This window comes from Empidonax traillii, unplaced genomic scaffold (assembly GCF_003031625.1).
Source record: "Empidonax traillii isolate 1590-97213 ecotype Southwest subspecies unplaced genomic scaffold, ASM303162v1 scaffold185:size1678824, whole genome shotgun sequence".
Classification (NCBI taxonomy): Eukaryota; Metazoa; Chordata; class Aves; order Passeriformes; family Tyrannidae; genus Empidonax; species Empidonax traillii.
The window spans coordinates 865,442-885,829 of record NW_020955378.1 but is presented as its reverse complement, the minus strand read 5'-3'; the positions used below and the strand labels follow the sequence as shown (position 1 = coordinate 885,829).

Sequence of the window (20,388 nt, the reverse complement as noted above, 5' to 3'; positions counted from 1 at the left end):
ATGGCATGAAAAGCTTCATTACCAGGTTAGTTAACCAAGTCAAGAAATCCAGTGCTACAATAGCAAAAGCCTTTCTACGGCTACGATAATGAGGCCTGAAGTAAATGTTGTCCACACCAGGGCACAGCAGAAGGCACTGCAATCCCCAGACAGAAGATGAAAGTTAACAAGATACAAAAAAGATCTGACAGCCTCTGCTGTAAAGCTGCTAACACTCTCTGCCAGGACAACTTGTTCCTATAAACAAACCATGTCTGTCCTCCAAGTTTATCTTCCTCAAGGCTCCCCTATGACACAGAGGTGTTATCATGGACCTCCGAGAGAGGAAACCAGTGGGTTCCTCAGTCCAGCTACCTGCCAGCAGGTAACTCCAGCACTGGCCCCTGGAGCAAACAATTCTGTGAGAGAACAGATCTCACACAAAATGCATGAGAGAACATTCCCACATGTAGCTTCATCACCCAGATGAGCAAGGAAAAGGTTTTGTTTTATGAAACATCATTTTTCCCTTCTTACTGTTGAATTGCAATTAATTTTCTTCATTGCTTTGCACCTCCAAGGACTTCAAAGAGCACAGCTGCTGACATCAACAAGCTCCATTGCTTTTCTTTCTGCTGCTTCCAAGAAAAAAAATGTTTACTGTAAGCAAAAAGATACTGAAGTTCCCCTTTTAATATGTTGATATCTTTATATTACTATGATCTTGTTTTCTTTGTGATTCACACTGCATGTCTGCTGATTGGAATAATTGCACAGATTTCAATCCTGTAACATTAAAAGTATGAGAGGAATTTTCCGTCTAAAAGATTTAGCAATACAAGGTACTTTCAGTAAGATTTGTCCTTTCAGGCCATAATTGCTCCTGAATGCTCCACCCTCTAGTAATTTAAGAAGAAGGATAATTTCATTTCATAATACAAGCATACAGCAGAATTTTTTCACAAACATGTATGGTCCTGTAGTCTCTGCCAAAATTCATAAAATAAAAAAAGATAAGAAGTAACGACAAATGCAGAAAAGGAACTTTGTTTTAATCATGCACTTAGCTTACAATTAGCAAATGCAGTAATTCCATTTAAGGTTGCAAACTGAGGATGCAGAACTCATAAAGAGCACAGATAGTAAAGAAGCTGGATGAGTAATGCCATCTTTTCATGCTTTTTCATTTCTTAGGGAAGCGTTTTTAAATGACAAGGAATGCAGGGACAGTATTAAAACAACTGCTTTAGAATTATTAAATTTTTTAGAATTATTTTTCTAGAAATTATGGTAGGTTTATAAAAATACCAATTAAATAAACTGTAAACTGTTCCCTCTCTTCCAGTACATGCTGTGTAGCTCTAAAGAAGTTGTGCATGAGTATACTCACTTGATTAGTGATCAGCAAAGTGAAGATTTAGAAGCTGAAATTCCCTTTAGATGTTTATATAAAGCATAACTACGTAAGCCTTAAGATGAAAGTAAATAAGGGAAATGAAATCTTGATTAAGAACTCTCTGTGGACTGCGCTGACCCAGACTTTGCAATACTGAATCCCTGTTGAAGTGACTCTAAGTCTAGCCATACACAATAATAAATGGTCTTGTTCTGTCCTACATGCCTGTGGTTACCATAATACCTGTTTGATTTTTAAGTGTCTTTATTCTCATAGTATATCTGTGTTGTAGCATCAATACTGATCCGCTGATGGGGAATTACAGACAGAAGACTAAGGTACTTGCTCAGCTTGTTAAGGAGAAGGGAGGTGAACCTCCATCTGCAGGAGGCACTGCAGCTGTTTGGTCAGCCTTCTGCCAAAACAGATCCAGGCAAAATTGGCAGAAATGTAATTTTGGTTGCTTAAGTATAAAAACCTGGATCAGGGTGTGTAACACTTTCAGAAAAGTGGTGGGGGTGCTGTATTATGCTCATGCCTGAGCCTGAAAGAGTAATGTAGGTTCTCTTGAACTTGGACAATTGAGATTACTTCTCTGTCTTTCAGTTTACCTATTGGATCATGTGCCCTACAAAGCTTTTGATGCTTCTTCAAAAAACATTACTAAAATGCTAAATATTATTATTGTTGCTACCATTCAAATTTTTGAACTTGAGGTCTGAATATCTCACAACCAACCACTGTGTTGAAATTCTTTACATACTTTTGCCATGTAGGCTGACTAAACCCCTGTAAATGTAATGGTTTGGTTCACTCTATAGAAGCTAGAAAATTTTCAGCTACTTGGAGGGAAATACATTTTATATTTTCTAAATCAGCGTTTTCCTTTTGAGGGGAAATATTACATTGCAAAACATAAAAAGTTTTAAATAAAAGCTAGAAGCTTCACTCACATATTAAATGCATGCTGCTTGTGCCACTAGTCTCACTGAAAACTCTCCTTTGTTTTCTAACACTGCTGTTCTAACAACAAAATCTATCAAAAGGGAAAAATTGTACTGCCCACCCAGCACTTGCTGCATCAAAGTCCAGACAGTGTTGGTTGTTGTCTCTGCAATATCCTAAACATAGGAGTGAAAAGCTGCCAGTAGCCATTCCTCCATGCCTTTTTTTTTTCTTTTTCTTTTTTTTTTTTTTTTTGTTCCCTCTGCATTTTACTAAGCAGCAGCAGCTCCAAGAACAACTCTCTGGCAGGGTGCATGCTGACTTGGAAACTCATCTCTGACTCTAATCCAAACCAGCAGGCTGTGAACAAAACCATAGTCTCTGAAGTGCAGCAAACACTTCTCCCCATCTCCCCAGTCTACTGAGACACTGTGTCATCAAAGATTTTATTGTCTCAGTAGGTGGGGGTAACCTCATAGTTACCTACAATTTCAATTACAAGGCAAACACGAGACATTGTTATTTAAAGGGACAATTTTTTTTTTTTTTGTTATATAGTATGAAAAGCATTATGTACAATTACAAAGCTGTATCGAGTCATTCAGAAAGCAGAGAATCAGAGTAACAGACCAGAAATGCATCTGCAGTCATAGGTACATTTTAGGAAGATTTCGTCTTATAGCTATAGAACTGAAGACTAATGCAAACGGATGTTGAAGAAATATTTGATTCAGCCCCCCTATAATGAAAACAATTATGAATTCTTAAGGACATTGCTGCCATCCAGTAAACCAGCTTCAAATACTTGCACAACCAGAAGATCAGTTCTGTGTCAGTACATGCCCTGTACCACCTCCTTACATATTCTGCATTATTGTCAAGTAACTTTCCTCTCCAAAATATTATGTTGATATTTTAAATACTATGTTGATCAACCTTTACATTTAAAAGACATAATGCATCACTTGCCATATCCCTAGGAGTATAGTATGTGGTATATCACTATATTATAATGTTCATGGTGTTTTCAAAAGCATTAACCCACCTGGAAGTACAAGACTTACACCCTGCTGCATTATTGGTGCAAGAATCATCTCTGATATAATCTAGAAATCTTTAATTATTTATGGTAAACCTTGTGTTTTGCTGGAGCATAGGAAAGGACTGAGATATCAAAAAAAAAAAATGATAGTGCTTGAAATAGCTGAACACTTTCAATATAGAAGACCTCGGATTACAAGCTCTCCCTTTTTCTCTATATGGGTAACTTCAGTCTAGCACCTACACTCAGAATGGTAAAGCTGCCCTACATTTTAGTCCTTATTAGAGGTCCCCTTGATTCTCAGTTCCGGGGATGCAACATGGAACCAAACTGTATATAAGACTCATAATGTTATCAAGAACTAAGGCTTTTAGGGTAGCTATAACAGTTTCAGACAGTCAAATAAAAGCATTCCCCCTCAGTCCCTAATATTTACTCCTGAAAATATTAAGTAATTTTACAGCTGGAATTCCACCAGAAAACAGATACTGTATACATTCAGCACAATAAGTATTCATCATTCCTTGTGGGAGTAGTTGATAAGAAATGCTAACAGGCAAGTGGATTTGTCATACACGTGAGGTAAGGCTGACCTTCACAAAAATGTGATTGATCGAAAAAAAAATGCATTTAGAGCTTACATTGGGGATACCTCCCTTTTCTGCAGATCCAGCACTGTTTTTAACTCAATAATGTTATAACCAGATGCAGCATTTACCCTACACTTCTAGTAGTCAAACCCACATAATTATTATTAGTTCCCTGTGGCCTTTCTTATTCTTTATCAGCATAATGAATCACATTAATCCAACATGACAAATGCATTTAGCTTCCAGTCTGCTGTGCTTACCTCAGGTGTGGCAGGACAGCTCAGTCCAAGCAAAAAATTCATGTTGAAACTCAAATAAAGAGAAAACCCTAACAAGAAACCACCAAAGGATCAAGTCCTGACCTCAGCCAGAAGCTCCCAGATCCTTCATGTCCTTCCTTGAAAAATTGTACTGGTGCTCAATGAGAGATGGTGGCTCAGCTTGGCTCATTCAAAATCAGCTTCATCACTTGTTTATTCACGTCTCTGCATCTCTGTGGGGATATCACTAATTCAAACCAATCTTGCCTTAAAAAGTTGTAATTTTTTATTTTAACATATGGGTGCAGTAACACTTCCTTCCACACAATTATATTCTGTATATATATGAGTTAGGTTGGCCAAATGCCTCTTGTAGTAATTTAGTATTTCTCTTCAAATCTTGGCAGATTTAGGGGCTAGGCTAGCTCAGTTCTTGGCATGGGAGGTTGCTTAGGCACTCCTTGCAGGTATTAAGGAGTCACAGGCAAGCAGCTGGTAAATACCAGGCCCATTTCTATGGCTTTTCAAGACAACTTCACTGAATCAAGTAATTAATTTTTTGTTTTACATCCATATGCTTGATGCAAATGTGTAGCCTAATTCCAAAAATTGTTTTATAGAACTATTTATAATTATTACTGACTTTCTTTGCAAAAGTGAAGTTTTTTGAGATACTATCAAAATGCCACTACAGCTGGTAGAGCAAGAAACAATTCTTTTTCGGGATTTCATTGCTCATGATTTGCTTGTTTGAGGATCTAGAACATCATGGCAGAAATTTTCTTTTGCATATACAGACTACACTAACAGTATTAAAGTCTCCTCGTTGTAGTTCTAGCTAAACACCCATTTAAGGGTGAAAGGGATGAATAACACAAAATTAAGCTATTTCTCTCTGCACTTCCCAGACTGAAAATGTGATCAATCCACTTAATTTATTGTACACTTGACAGAAAAGCATATTCACTATGAGCAAAACGAGGCTGCTTATTTACTCATTTGCAGAATACTGAAAATACATTGGTTGGGATCCAAAATCTGATAATTTTAGGAAGGGTTATAGAATCCTGTGGAAGCCAGGGTGCAAAATTTCTATTTCTCCCCTTAGTACATTTCTTTTTAACCTTTTAGGAGCAGGTTTTTTAATATGCTGCACTCTCTTCCTCTCTGTCCCTGTGTCACTGCATTTTTATTCACCTTCTCAAAGCCCCGTGGCTGCATCCTCACTGGCCTCCTCTCTTCCTTTTTCCCTCGGAGTACTGGTGTCTGCTGTTGTGCTCAAAACCTTTGCTAAATGTGCCCAGAGAGCTCACAGGTCATTTTACCCTGCTTCCCGTATCGAAGGTGGGCTGGAGCACTTTCACAAACCCAGGAATAGGAGTTCAGTATTCACATTCATTTAATATTGATGACTAAAGGCACTCAAGAAGCAGTGAGCAGCAACTCAAGGTGAGCTTGAGATCACAAAGAAAGCCCTATGCACATAATGCACATAATCAAGGTACAAAACCATGAAACCAACAGAACGGCCATGACAAAACCTATTGGCCATAACAATGGAGCTACATATTTTGATTTACATTTTTCCTTTCCTCTCTTTCCTTTGGGCTCATCCCAATAGCTCGACCTGTATTTTCTTTGAGTATACCTTATCATTCCATATAAATTTCTGACTCAGTCAAAGTTAGGGTGAGAACATAAGACTCTCCTAGGATTCCATAAATGTTAATAGACATCTTCAGTACAGGAAACTCAGGAAAGTATGATATGGAAAAAAATCAAAAGGGTGAAAAAAGTATGAAAGATGAATGAAAATTGTGGGCAATTCCAGGTTTATAACACTATGCACCACAACCCAAATGATGCCATTACTCATAGATGGCAGTCATCCCAGAGCTGTATCAGGAAACATGCAATTTTGCAAAAGCAACTAAAAAGTGAATTTGGAAGCCACCTTTAGCCTATTAAAAATATCTGACTTATTTCCACTGAAGTTGGTGGCAAAATATTGTCTGATTTTATGGGTTTGCTCATTTTCATTGTAAAAGTGATCCATACTAGAGCCAAAAATTACTTTTTTGGAGAAAATGGTTTGTAAGTTTGTGTAGATGCTCACTTCGAGACATTTCAGTTTTAATAAGCAGCCCATAATCCCTAGTATACTGCAATGCATAGATCGTGAAAATTAGATAACTTTATTATGGAAATACATGGAATACATGGAATAGACATAAATGTGTGAAATACATCTGTATTAATAATTTCTGATATATGGAAAATACATAATTCATTAGCAACCAACACTGACATCTTGTTCTCCTACAAAACTACTGGAGAAGTAACGGTTTTCATAAAAAAATGTTAAAAATATTATGGATTACTGCCAATGACTTGACTAATTTATATTTCAGCAAAGGCAATAAACGCATGCTTTATTTTTTATACCACTCACATGGAAGCTAATGCAATGGACCAAAGCAAAATGGAGAAGCATAGTTGGTAAGGATCACAATGCTATTATATTACCCTGCTAAGCTGAAGAAGGATCAATATATGCAGATAGGCTCACAGTGTTTTTTTCTGAAAAATGTGTAATTCTCTGTGAACCACCTCTTACATTTTTCCAACACAATCTTCTTTAAGTTTGCACTGGTCAAGTTTCTCTTATGAATCCATACTACAAATTAAGTCAGTAGCTCACTACCTTGTCCTTCATGGATCTGGGGAACAACTGATAAGCCCTCATGGCTGTAACAGTTTTGAAGACTGTTATCAAGTTCCCTTCTCCCACATGATGAGTCTTCTCCTTTTCAGACTAAACAAACCCAGTTATTTCAAGCCTTCCTTGCAGGTCATATCTCTTATACCTCTTATCAGCCCTGCTGCTGTCCTCCAGACTCCCTTCGCTTCGTCTACATCTTTGCTAAATGCAGTGACTAAAACTGCATTCATCAGTGTGAAGAAGAGTAATTGCCTCCTGTGCCTGAAAGGGACATTTCCATGAATATATATGACATTTATGTTATTCCTTTCTTAGTCTGCAAGGTAGTTCACCTAACTCCAGTTCTGTGATGCTGTAGCACAATTTTCTCCCTTTTTTCTTCTGACCATTTAATTTCTTCTCCCTAATTGCACATCCAGACTTTGCAGTTATCCTCATTGAATTTCAGCTTACTGATTTCAGACCATTTTTCAATTCAGGCAGATTATTTTGAGCTCTGACCTTATCCCCCAAAAATCTTGAAATTCCTCTCAGCTTAGTGTCATGTTTAAATGCGGAAATTCTATTCCATCATCCAAACTGCTGCTGAAAATGCTGAAAATGCTGAAACAGATTCCAGACAGACAGTTTGCAATCACACTAGAGAAGTCTTTCCAGTTTGACAACAAAAGAGTAATCTTAAATTATTTTCCACCCACCAAGCATACATTAAATTAATCTAGACCTTAATTCCATAGCTTACTTTAATGAATTTGAAATGGGTAATGTTAAGTCAAGCTGTAACAGATGCACTTCCTCACATCCATAAAAGCAGACACTCAATCAAAGAAGGAATTTGGATCAGACTAAAATCTACTTTAGATCTTATAAATCTACTTTGCTTGATTCCATTCACCCCACTATTCTTCAAATGCATTTAAACTGACTTTTACAGCATTTTGGTTAATTTGGAATCTTTTGGGTTCCTGTATTATTGACATATCCATACTTTTTTAAGTCCTCTCTTTACCTCTTTGCAAAGAGTAGTCTCATCCTGTCTGATCCACCGTGCTCTGATCCACTTGGACACCACCATCCTTGAAGGGCTCTTGAAAAGACTCACTAATGCTGAACTTAGCAAGTAAGCATTTCAATCACTAGTATTTGAATAACACTGAAGACAAAAGATTACAGTGTTGAACTGTAATAATAGAAGCCTGGTATTGTTTGGTAGCACTTTCTCAACCAAATATGAGTTAGGGTTAAGTATGAAAAATTCGAGGATAGATGATTACCAGCAAATACTTTGAATTCAGATTCCCTGTTTTGGAGATTTTTAGTGCAGACCTGGGCTGTTTCATGCCCCACGGCATCAGCTCCCAGGAAAGTTCCTAAAAAGCTGTATTTGTTAGTAAAACCTAGCCTTGGAATTGGGGACCTTATACTTTCCCTAAATTTGTCTAGGATAAACCTAATCAGCCTCTCACATTTGAAAATATCAAGCTTGGATAAATATCCTTTAACTTGTTCTCTTTAAACTATGAGCATTGTTTTCTCCCTTCCTCCACACTAAACCATTATACTTGTAAGCACAGTATTTGCTCTCTTTTCAGTCACCTACGGAGTTGTACTTTTATAACAGTAGTTCATCTGTTCTTCACTGATTTGTCAAGTAACAAGCAGTGTTTCTAGGACAAAGTTAGGGCTTTGTGAATTTATTGTTAGAACATGTATTTCAAAATAATTTTATATCATTATGGAAACTTTTATTCCAGCTTGATTAAAAACACTGTAACACAAAAAGAACATGAAGGTCTTTGATACACATGTTCATTTGCACTCTCGGTCAATTAACATGTAGATCTTTCTTAAATGACTTAGTTAATCAGATTTTTCTATTACTTTAGCAGCCAGAAATCACTTTATCAGTCTTATATATTTTTTAGATTATAAAAAGGTTACTCAACACATTTGTTTTCAGTTGCTCAACTAAAATTGTTGGGACTAAATTTTTCCATTTTGGCTCTCTGCCTTGGGCTAGAACCCTGGAATTTTTCAGCTACACATTTCTGCTCTTCTAAAAAAGAAGGCTGAGTATAATATATCATCTTGACCATAGTCATGTAAATAACATAATATAAAAGGTTTGAGCATCCCTTCAATAACTGTTCTGAAATTTTACAAGGAAGTGTCATCTACTGTCTTCTGGAAAAAGCAGCCATGTGAGACCAAAATGGGCACTTCTGAGAAATTATTCTTTGTGTGTGCCCAGCAGAGACATGTTCCAGCCTGGACCAAATGCCTCATGTCAGGACATGATACCAGACCATAGAGAAAGAGACTTGTCGCAGATGTTGCCTTTTTTCTATTAACTCAAGACTTGTATCCTTTTATCTTACCTTCCAATACGAGGTCAGGTGGAACATGGACATAACCCCTTCTACCAAATACAATGGGTAACACCAGGAGGGAGGCTGCACTATGGTTAAAAGTGACTTCTCCTCTAGGTTTCATCAACAAGGGTCATCTCACTGCCATTGCCACTTAAGTGGAAGAGGATTGGACAACCTCAAAAATCATATATGGTTTATGATTTTTATGAGCACAAGCATGATGGTAGAATTTCAGTAGAAGAGGAAGGAAGCATTCAGAATGCCTTTAAAACACTGTTGTTAACTTTTTTATGAATTTATTTGGCTTTACTTTGAAAGAAAACTAATGCTGCAAATTCAAGCACTCAGGAGATGAAAAGTGCCTGAATAATATCTACTTTGACCTCTATGTTATTGTGAATTATAATACTATGAATTATAACATGTATCTTAATGACATCAGCACATTTTCTCTTAGTACTCCAATTAACTCATTCAGTGCATGGAATATTGAATAACCTTGAAGTAATTAATTTTTTTCCATCTTCATTTCTCAGTGATAGGGATCACTCGACCTTTCTTGAAAACAATATTCTCAATTCCTCTGGGGTTTTCGACGCTGCTCAGAGAAGCACCTGAATGTCTTTAGAAACGGTAACTAAATTACTACTATATCATGTCTATTAACTTATAGATGGAAAAATTAAAGTTTAAATATTTGTCACTTTTGCAATCAAAGTGAAATTTCACCCCTGCTAAAATCACTTTGTGACCACCTGAAAACTACTTAATTGTCCGGTCTAGAATTGTCAGTGAAAACTGTGGAACACACAAGTGGACTCGATTTCCTCAGAAACACTGAGTGGAAATGTTTTTCTTCTACTCTGTACCTTCCACAAATAACATTAGAGATCCACAGCCAGGAATCATATCTCAGGCCCTGATTAATTCCAAAGATGCAGGTAGACTACAAATAACTGGAATGATATTTTCACAATACGTGATCACAAAACAGCTGAGTTAAATTTAGGCTGGCTATTTTCTGGTCTTTTAGTGATTGACTTGATCCTTCAGTAATGCTCTCTTCACACGGTTGGGTTTTTTGAAGACTTTTGTAATGCATCTAATTCTCACCCACACTCAATCATCATCTCTATTTCCAGGCTGATGTGAAGGGGGAAGCTCTGTGAATAGCTGACCTAATATACTGAAAGGCTTCACATTTCACAAACTCTTATGCTTTCTGAGATTTGATAATACAGTTTGTCAGATTTTCACTTTTCATCCAACCTGGGATCCTATCAGAGGTTTCCAACATGTTCCCTCTGAGGCCAGAGACTCCACAGCAACATTTAGGTCATGGGAATCTTTCAACTGACTTTAAGGGACAGTGGATCCAATTTTTAGAAGATGCAAAAAGTGGTTTTTTCTCTTTATTTTATAGAGCTTCAGACCACTGTTCAGACAAAAGGCAACACGCTAGTGTGCTGTGATATCGAGCTTAGTCTGCCAGGCTGATGTTTGTATGCAGAAGTTCTTGACCTCTTCATCAATTGCAAGAGAGATTCCACGGCTCAGAGCGAAGGTAACCAAAACCTTTGAAGTAGGCTATAAACCTGCATAGTGCACAAATAACCTGGTGGTTTTGTTTCTTGCTAGAGGAAATTTTCAGTGTATTTATAATGTCCTTTGATGCTCCCTGCAAATTTGCAAACATGAGGCCACACGTCCTTTCGATGAAACTTCACTTACAAATATATGTAAAACAAGCTGCTGGAAGAGTTTGGAAGAATTTGAAATAAACAAACAGAAAGAGTTACCCATACATCACCAAAATACGATTTAGTTACACTTTAAAGCTCAACAAGGCAAGCTCTGGCTTCTGCAAGTTACAAAGGGTTCTTAAATAGCTCTTTTTAACTAGTTATTTAAACTAAGTACACCATGTCTGAACATGAGATTAAGATATATACCGGCTATATGTTTCAGCTCTTTTTAAATAAACCCCCACAAGCTATGCACATTAGAATTAAGCAGTACAGTTAGGAATGACGTTGCTTTCTCCTGCACAAAATTTCAACCATTTCTAGAGCTGAACTCAAGCAAAATCTAATGTGTGGATCTGAATTATTCAGACAAATCATTTTATCCTAAATAATAGAAAAGAAGTGGAAAGGACTGACTCAAGCCCTCCTATATTAGATGGAAGCAAATGTAGAGAGGCAACTTATTGATGGTATTGATGGAAATGAGAAGTAGGTTTCATAACATGGGCTAGGTACTACACACTAAGTGAGAATCTAAAGAGATGCTTGTTTAACCTGGAAGGCTGGATTTCTTGATGGTCACCATTCATAATGAGAGGACAGAAATCCTGAACTGAAGGCACTGTGAATGGCTTTATTTCAGGTCTTTCACTTAGGCTTTCTCTTTTCAAAGTATACATTAAATCCAGGCCTTGTTGATTTCTACATAGCTTTGTAAAAAATCTATCCAAATTTCACAAACATATTTACAATTTTTGTTTTCTGCAGACTTCTTTCAGCTTATCCAAGTCCAGAGGGTTTGATACACGTGCATGAAAAAAAAACCTATTTAAACTATGTTGTTTCATGCCAGCTGATAGGGTACTGTCAGTCTTTACAAATATGAAAACACCTTGCAGAAAAAACCCCATGGACTAGTGTACACTGTATTCCTATGTAGGATCTCCAGAGTAGCAACTATTGACAGGATGCTCATCAGTAAACAAATTACCATTTTGATCAGCTTTTGCAAACATTCATCTTTTGCTCCCCCAAACATTTGAATGAGACTAGTCAACCCTTTTATCAAAATGAGCTGCTGTTGCACAGCCTACCATTAGCTTATATAAACCTGCTGCTGTAAGCATCCATTACCACAGCCTGGTAGTGACATATTGATTTTCAAGCTGGAACTACTTCCCTTGAGACGAGAGAGCATATGGCTGTTTGTTAGACCTGCTGGGTAAAACATGTTGATGGCTAGAAGGAAAACGATGGGAAAAGTAGGTGTTAGTCTTTGTGATTTTTTAAAAATTATTAATTTTAAATCTTATTTTCATTCTTAAAAGAAGAACAATAACTCAGCTCTAGTAACTGCCTTTTTTTTTTTTTTTTTTAGACTGAATGAGCTTCAGAATTAGGTCTTCGGCTGTGTTTATTACAGAACAGGAATTCATAAGCACTGGGTTTACAGTCAATAGTGATATCAAGTTGAAACTATTAGATTTTGAGCTAAAACAAAGTACTGAAAGGCAGCACCAGGGACTATTGGTATATATGTAACTGAGATCATGATTAAACACCTGTTGTACACAGTCTGACCAGACAGCTGGACAGCCGTGCAAGCTGGAAGAGTCTTCCTGTGAAATGCTTAATGGGTTTCATGTCAGAACATAAAGAAAGCTGGTTTAACTCACACCAAAGGTCTCTGCTGTGTCTACCCCAAAATAGCTACAGGGGTAGAATACAATGGAAATAATTTTTCAAATGAGATTCCATCTTTTCCCCAAAAGAATGCCTTCACAAATGAAATAGATCAGTATTCGGAGTGCTACATTTCTATGTTTAGCAGTATAAAAAGTCATAGTTATTGAAAGTTTTTAGTTTGGACATACAAATTATATTAAGTGGCAAAGTTAGGTATTGCAAATATATTCTAACTGAGGCACTCAGAAAACCTCTGCAGAGGAGGAACAGGTACAGTGGAAGAGCAGCACACACAAAAACTTTTGCAGGTGCTAACATGCATAGAAGGAGGGTGGCTTGTCACAGATGGGAGGCAAAAAGCCTTTTGTGAGAAGACAGCAGGCACTCTGTTCTTCTTCAAACTCTCCCTTCCCCATAAATCTCTTCAAAATATGCTGTAATACCAAAGCATGAGACAAGTACGTTTCTCGACTGTTAAACGAATGTTAAATCCCCTGGGAAGCCAAGGAGCCCCTCGTGGCAAATATTTAGGAGCATTACAGAAAGAAAAGGTGAAACACTTGAAGCAACAGGAAATTTTCATTCATCTTTAATGTGATTTAATGAATACACATTTCTTCCTTCCATGGAAGCCAGTAAGTGGCCTGCTGAGTTTAACTAAATTAGACTCCATGACAAACTAACCAAAGCTTTTCTTTACTTCTTTTCTAGTGGGGGGAAAAAAAAAGTCATTCCCACTTTATTTCAGCTCAGTACTTTCCTGGCTAGTCTGCTCATTCTGAAGCAGAGTCCACTTCTGCTTTCCTCCTGCCATCATTCCTCACTCTTCCTCTCACCCTTCCGCTGGTAATCAAAGTCTGCTGCTATGGCATACTCACTAGTGGTGCTAATGCTCACTCAGCCCACATTACTCCACAACTCCTGGAAAAACTATATTCTTAAAAAGTTTTGTTTCTTAGAAACTTGAAAATATATTTTAATAATTTTTTAAAAAATGTTGAGAGTTTCTAATGAGCAGAAGTAACTGATGCCCATGAAGCAACTGAAACACAAAGTAACCTGCAGCTGCAAGCTCAATCCACTCAAACTGCATTAAGGACTGTCAAACTAGGTTTTACTAACACGGTCAGACCAGCGGGTTAAAAAGTAAGCACTCAAGTGCTCAGTGTCTCTTGAACTTCTCCTAACTACTTCTGGCACCTCTTTAACTGTAAAGTTCAGAGACTTCCAAAAATACACGGCGTGAGACGCAGCTGCCCGCTGGCAGTGGCATCTCCGTCCGGGAAGGCTGCTCTGCCTGGGAGGATGGCCATGACCCCGGACCGGATCGCAGGGCAGCTCTGTCATCTGGGCAAAGAGTCAAGAGGGCTCAACCATGGCATGGACAGCAGCACTGCAGAGCCTGGCGTCCTGTCTGGCTGTGGGGGTCGGTGGTAAGCCATGCTGCTCTCATGGAGGCTGGACAGGGACAGTCAGATTTGCCCACAGTCACCCCAGTAAAATCCAATTCCCTGTTCAGACATGGGGAACAAAGTGTGAGAAGCACAGGATCAAACCAGGCTTAGGAAGAACGAACACTAGAGTTGCTGTAGCATAACTGCAGAAAACTCTGTATTTAAAGGTGGAAAGTAGCAATAATGGAGATAAGCAGGAGAGAAAATTACACAAAATGTAACTGAAGATTAGAAGCACTGATTTCTCATATTTTCAGTTGATGTTTAATACATATTGAAAAGTGATAGTATCATCTTATTTTCCTACCAGTCCTATGGGTTTTGATGCCATTTCTGCAGTTTACTCAGTGACTCTCCCACATAGAGCTTCCTGATATGGTTAATATGGTTAATGAGAACAATGTTCTCATCCAGGTTTCTTGGCTTTTATGCAAAAACTTTTCACAGCAGGCAATAAAACACTACTTTAAAATCCAAGGACAAATTCTATTGATCCTAGTCAATATATAAGCATTTTCTATTTTATTTCATACTTGTTCAAATGCTGCTTTCATTTTTTTTCATACCTCCAAGGAAGTGATAAAGCTAATGGGTTCAAAAGGTACAGCCTACATTCATTTACCCTACTTAAAGAACAGTAGCATCAAATTAATTAAACATCATTAATTGAACTCCATTCCCTATTGCATACCTAAACACTTCTGCACTTTAAACCTGTCTGCTGCATGGCACACAGGCATTTATCCATAAAGAAAGCAAAAGAACAAACCAGAAATTCTTCTTATTTTGCATATTTTTTTTTTAATATATTACAAACCTTTGAAGCCCATGCAAGTTAAAACTGCTTTCAGGCACGTTATCCACCTAAAAGGAAAACCAAAAAAAAACCCAAAAAACCAAACCATCCCACCCATATAAGTCTAATTTAATTTGTTTGTTATATTTACCTGGGTCCCATACAGTTGCTAGACAAACAGTATTTTATGCATTAGACAAAACACAAGTTTTTCCTGAACATCATGGTGAGTCTTTTGTTTTCTATCATTCTTTAACAAAAGCCCATTCACATCCCTGCAAACACTTGTTTCTCTATACCCCTTTTATCCTCAAGCCCAAGAAACTGTCGATCTGATAAACTTTTTCTTAAGACAGAAAATTCCTCAACAATTCAACTTATTTTCTGTTACACAGTAAACAACAAGCATAAGGAGATGATTTTGCATGCATATTGCACAATAGCAGTAAAGACTCCCCTGCTGAACTACATTTTCATTCTCCTTTCCATCACTAACTTCTTTCAGGGTATGCAGAGGCTGCTTTCTGCAGAGTATGTCCTGATGCTGAGAGGGGGCCAAGGAGGCAGCAGATTGCTAAATTGTGTAATAAGGAGTGCTGGCACCAGGGACAATTGTCTGAGTAAACAATGTTACACCAAGCCTGAGGCGCACATAACACTTCAGACCTAAACATCCTTACTGGTTAAGTACAAGGCTGTTCAGAGCACAAGTCTATATTCAAGCCAATATCCTGCTTTCAAATGAAGCTCTCAGCAGAAGAGATGTACCCCTACACACACAAAGAATGTACAGAAAAAGGGTTCAGCACTGGCAGAAAGACTTTGTTATGAACAGATCCGATGAAATCTGCTTACAGTGGAATATTCCAGTATTAGTAACAATACTGACAATATCAGTCACATAGAAACACATTCCTACATTATGAAGCCCCTATTCCAGTACTACAACACTGTCTGGATCTCTCTGCAACCAGCAGACTGCACTGACACCTAAGTGCTACAGGGGAAAGCAGAGAGACAAAATCCTGAGATAAGGCAGCCTAATTCAGCATTGCTTCCTGCTCTTACCAGCAACCCAACTCCACATCAGTCTCCACCATTACACCTGACACGGTATTCCTGTCTCAGGCACCACTAAGGAAATTACCTGAGTGGCCTTCAAGTGTGTGACTTCAAATGTCATTTCTTTTCATAGGTATAACCAAGCTGAATGGCAAAATCTAGGATGAATTAATCTGAAAGCTAATTTACGCTTCTGTTCTATTGCACATGTGGTCTTTAGAAGGCAAGAATAAACTTGTGCCTCATATATTCAAGAGCTGAGATTGCAGGCCTATGCACTTGTACAGTTGGTGAGTCAATGGCAAAATGACAAGCTTCAGGAAACAGCATGCACATAAACATGTAAATAGAGTTGTCCAAAGTCTTGGCTCTGTTAGTTCACTAGTTCTGTGTTACTGCTGATATGTGAATGTGCCTATGGACTTGGCTCACTTTAGTTTTACCATTTCAAATCTAATCCCTTAATACACAATTACGAAGGTGATGCATATTCACCAACTTCAAGGGAGTTAGTCTGGATTTGCACGTATTAAATTACCATTAGAACAATGGAAGCATATGCACCTGGAAGAAATTAATTAAAAATGCACTGAATTGTATTTAGCATCACTTTGAAGCCTACCTGGAAGAATCCCACCACAGAACAGTCCTTTACCACCCTGAGTTTATCCATGGAATAATGAACTTTCTTGCTAAGTTCTTCAGTATTAGTAATGTCAAGGACAACTGGCACAAGTTTGGAACAATAAGTGTTCCAGAGGTTGAACAGATGGAATTATGAAGGAACACCAAAAAAGCATGAACAAACAAACTGAAGCATAGCCAGCAAGGTCAAAAAATGATTGTAAAGCAACATAGCAAGAGTTTCTGCATGAGTACTCTGTGCTCAAACAGGACAGGATTAGGATGGTGCGCAAAAGTATAATTCACTGTTACAAAGAGTTACAAAATAGAAAACAAAGGCTCATGGTTAGAAAATAATTCTTCTTCCTGAAATAACAGCTCAGAAAAAAATTTCTGTGCTTAGGACATTCAATACTGATCAAGAGAAAGCATTACAAAAATGTGCTGGAGCAAACACTTTTTCAATAAAATTAGGTGGATTAGAGGAGTTAAGGTCTCTAATATTTCTGTTTTTTTCACAGTTCCGATATTTATAATACAAGTCTTAGGACAGAGGTCTCACAGTGACCTTTTGTGCCTGTGTGTATAGGCGTGCAGGCATAGACAAAGGAACAGAATAGTGTGTGTACATCTGTAAATTAGGAAAAGAGAGAGATTTAGATACTTTCCTTACCTGGGGCAAAAAACATAAAGTGTTCTGAATTCACAAGTATCTTGAATTGATATCTATCCTGTTGCTTGAGGGAACGAGACATAAAAGCTCCAAGAAACAAGCAAGGTAATGAAACAGAGCCAAATACTCTGCTGGCATAATTTCATTAGAGGCAAATGCAGCTGCCCCCACATACACAGCTGAGAAGGCTACTTGAATGACGAAGAGAGGAAAGGGAGTCAGTGTAAATGTGTGGTTTCAAATTGTATTTTTCACTGTCAGCACAAATTCTAATTGCAACATAAGGCAATTTTTATTCATTACACCCTTCAGACTTAGCTTATAACTTACCCTGCATTTCATGGTTTTTAAATGAGTATCACCAGGATTGTTCTGACACATGTATTGACTACAATGTATGCCTTATTTTGAAGAAATGTACTATTTTCACCCTGATTAATTTTATCACTTTTTTCCCCTTTACTTCTGCAAAAATAATTTAGAAAACTTAATTCACAGTCTTCATCATTTTATAGTTGCTTTCAGTGCAGTAGTTTACTTCAAGTCATAAAGTAAATTGTTCTTACAAAGTACCAAATGGCAATTTAACTAACCTTATAAAGTTTTAAGGGAGTTATTCACTAGGGCTTGAATCTATTCCAGAACACAGGCATCTCTGAATGTCTATACGCAGCATTTGGGGATTACCAGCATATAAGACTGACAGATTTGTTCACTCACAACAGTAAGAACTTTAAACCTCCAAGAACAGGAGTATCTTCTGGCAACATGTACAAAATTAACTCAGTTTTGGCATCTGTGAGCCAGAGTGTTACCAGCCTTCCAAAGTTAGATGTTTCCCAACATTCAGCCTTGGAGATGCAACAGAGCAACTGATGAATGAAGCCTAATCCATGCAGAAGACAGTCAAAGAGAAGATTTTGGGGCCACAGGAATCATCTGATGGATGTGAAGAAAGGAATAGCAGTTGGCCACCGCCCTGGTCTTCCACCATCCCAAAGGCTGCACTGAAAGGACAATTTCTCTGTTTTACAGAGCTCCCAGTTACTACAAAATAAAGTTGTAATTATGAAAACAAGACACTGAACTTAGAACCTGGATCTAATCTGAACCACTTATGCTCCTCAGTCGAGTTCAACTCCTTCTGAATTATTTTTTGTGTATTATGGCAGAGCACAAAGAGAAGAGTGAAAAGCGCGCTTTGATTACCTTACCTTATGTCTCCTACTTACAACAGTTACTTAAGAAACATGGTCTGGAATTAATTGGAACTTCTGACTCCTTGCTTCCAAATTAATATGGAAATTAAAACATTTTTTCTTTCTCTCTTTGTTATATACAATGCAGAAAAGAAAGTAATCTCTGCTCAGCTCTTTGAATGTTAACTATGCAAACATTTCTCTTCAGGCAATGTTCCTGTGTGCAGATTCCAGGCTAATAGCAGTACCTCCCTGCAGACCTGAACAAGACAACTAAATACTAAGATTCGTGTTCTATTCCTGTCCTGCAAGATTATCCCCTACATACTTCCAGGGAAAGTTTAAAGAAGCATGATGATTTTTGGAGTATTTGTTTTTTTGACAGGGTTGCCTAATTCTCCCCATGGGCACAAGAGCAAGCGCAGACACAAAGACACAGTGGCTTTTAATTCCACTCCAGGAGCCAGTCACGTGTTTTTGCCAGGTATTTCAGCACATCAATTTTCTGTTGTATTAGCCCTCACTCTGTAATACTGTTTGCATGCAGTCACATTTGTGCATTCCAGCATTCAACATAGAGCAAGTAGACGGTCTGTTAAAGCTCATCCAATATATATTAATAAAAAGTTTTCAGATATTAATATCAGACACCTTTGTATGTCACTGTGCCACTGCATGTTAGCCATTATACAGTTTGCTAGTGGAGTGAGAAGAACTTAAATTCTCAAACCACAGGTATCTGTCACTCACCTGTAATGATCCATCCTTTATCCTAGAACAGCAAGGCCTGGGAATGTGTAAATATGAGGATGCTTGGGTGAGAATTTAATGTTGTTGCAGAAAGCTAATGCAATCTATCCAGCCATAAAATGCATTAATTTTTGTTGATTTTAAGCTGAGCTACTAGTGGATCTACCTAATAATACTCTGAGCATATATTTTAGTTTCTGTTCTTATTTCTAGCTCTAAGGTAAATACTTTATAGGCTTTTTTTTTTTTTTTTTTTAATTTAATGAGAGATATGTGTGTTTCCACTGAGTGCTTAAATGCATTAAAAAATTCATGGTATAAGCCTAGCGGACTTATACAGTATGTAAACCAGACTATGAAAAGCGATGGTATTCCTACCCAGTGGTTAAAGGCACAAAAGAGCCATGGGAACCTTGCTCTGGCCTTTATTTTTGCCTTAGTAAAACAAACCCTAATTCTTTATTTGTCAAATTACTATCTGTTACAGTTTGAATTTTCCTCAAGCCTTACTCTACTAATGAAGTTTAATCTGACTCTGGCTTGGAGCAAAAGAGTATTGTGCATTCGTGTGTAGGCAGCGTGAATGTGGTTTTGCAGAAAAGGAAGTCTTCTGAATGTTGGGGGCTAAAATCAATGGAAAATGGAAGTCAGCCTATTGCCCTTGTTTTTCCAGCTGTCAAATTTTACTCTTATAAAGCAGACAGTATTTCTTTACAACCTCATTAGTTTTTCCTAAGCAAACTGACAATACCATTCACTGTTCTGTGAACAGAATCTCCATAATTTATGCTATTCTTCTGTGAGAAATACTCTGAACACTTGTGTGTAGAAAAATGAACCTTTCAGCAATGTGTTCAGAGGCCCAAACATCTCTTCTACTTTATTTTACATTTTAACTTGGACAGGGAACTAGGTACAGAAGGGAGAAAATGTGAATCAAATTGGAGGAGACAGTAAGTATGAAGAATTTTAAGGGCATTGCATATTTTAGCCTGGCAAAACAGTATGTAGTCTCTTAAGGAGTTTAGAAAGAAGTAACAATAGATTTTATAGAAAGAGAAAGGCATTACAGAGATTGGTTCTCTGAAATCCT

At 37.6% G+C, this 20,388-nt stretch overlaps 1 protein-coding gene across 3 annotated transcripts in view; it reads right to left on the bottom strand.

Moving 5' to 3' along the window:
• SEMA3C (semaphorin 3C) overlaps positions 1-20,388 on the bottom strand; it is a 115,450-nt gene that overhangs the window by 70,399 nt on the left and 24,663 nt on the right. Inside the window, exon 2 of one of the 3 annotated variants that reach the window (XM_027886300.1) lies at positions 19,296-19,332. The exons of the other annotated variants lie outside the window; for them this stretch is intronic. The gene's annotated coding sequence lies outside the window, so the exon portion shown is untranslated. The remainder of the gene's footprint in view (positions 1-19,295; positions 19,333-20,388) is intronic. 3 annotated transcript variants of the gene reach the window in all.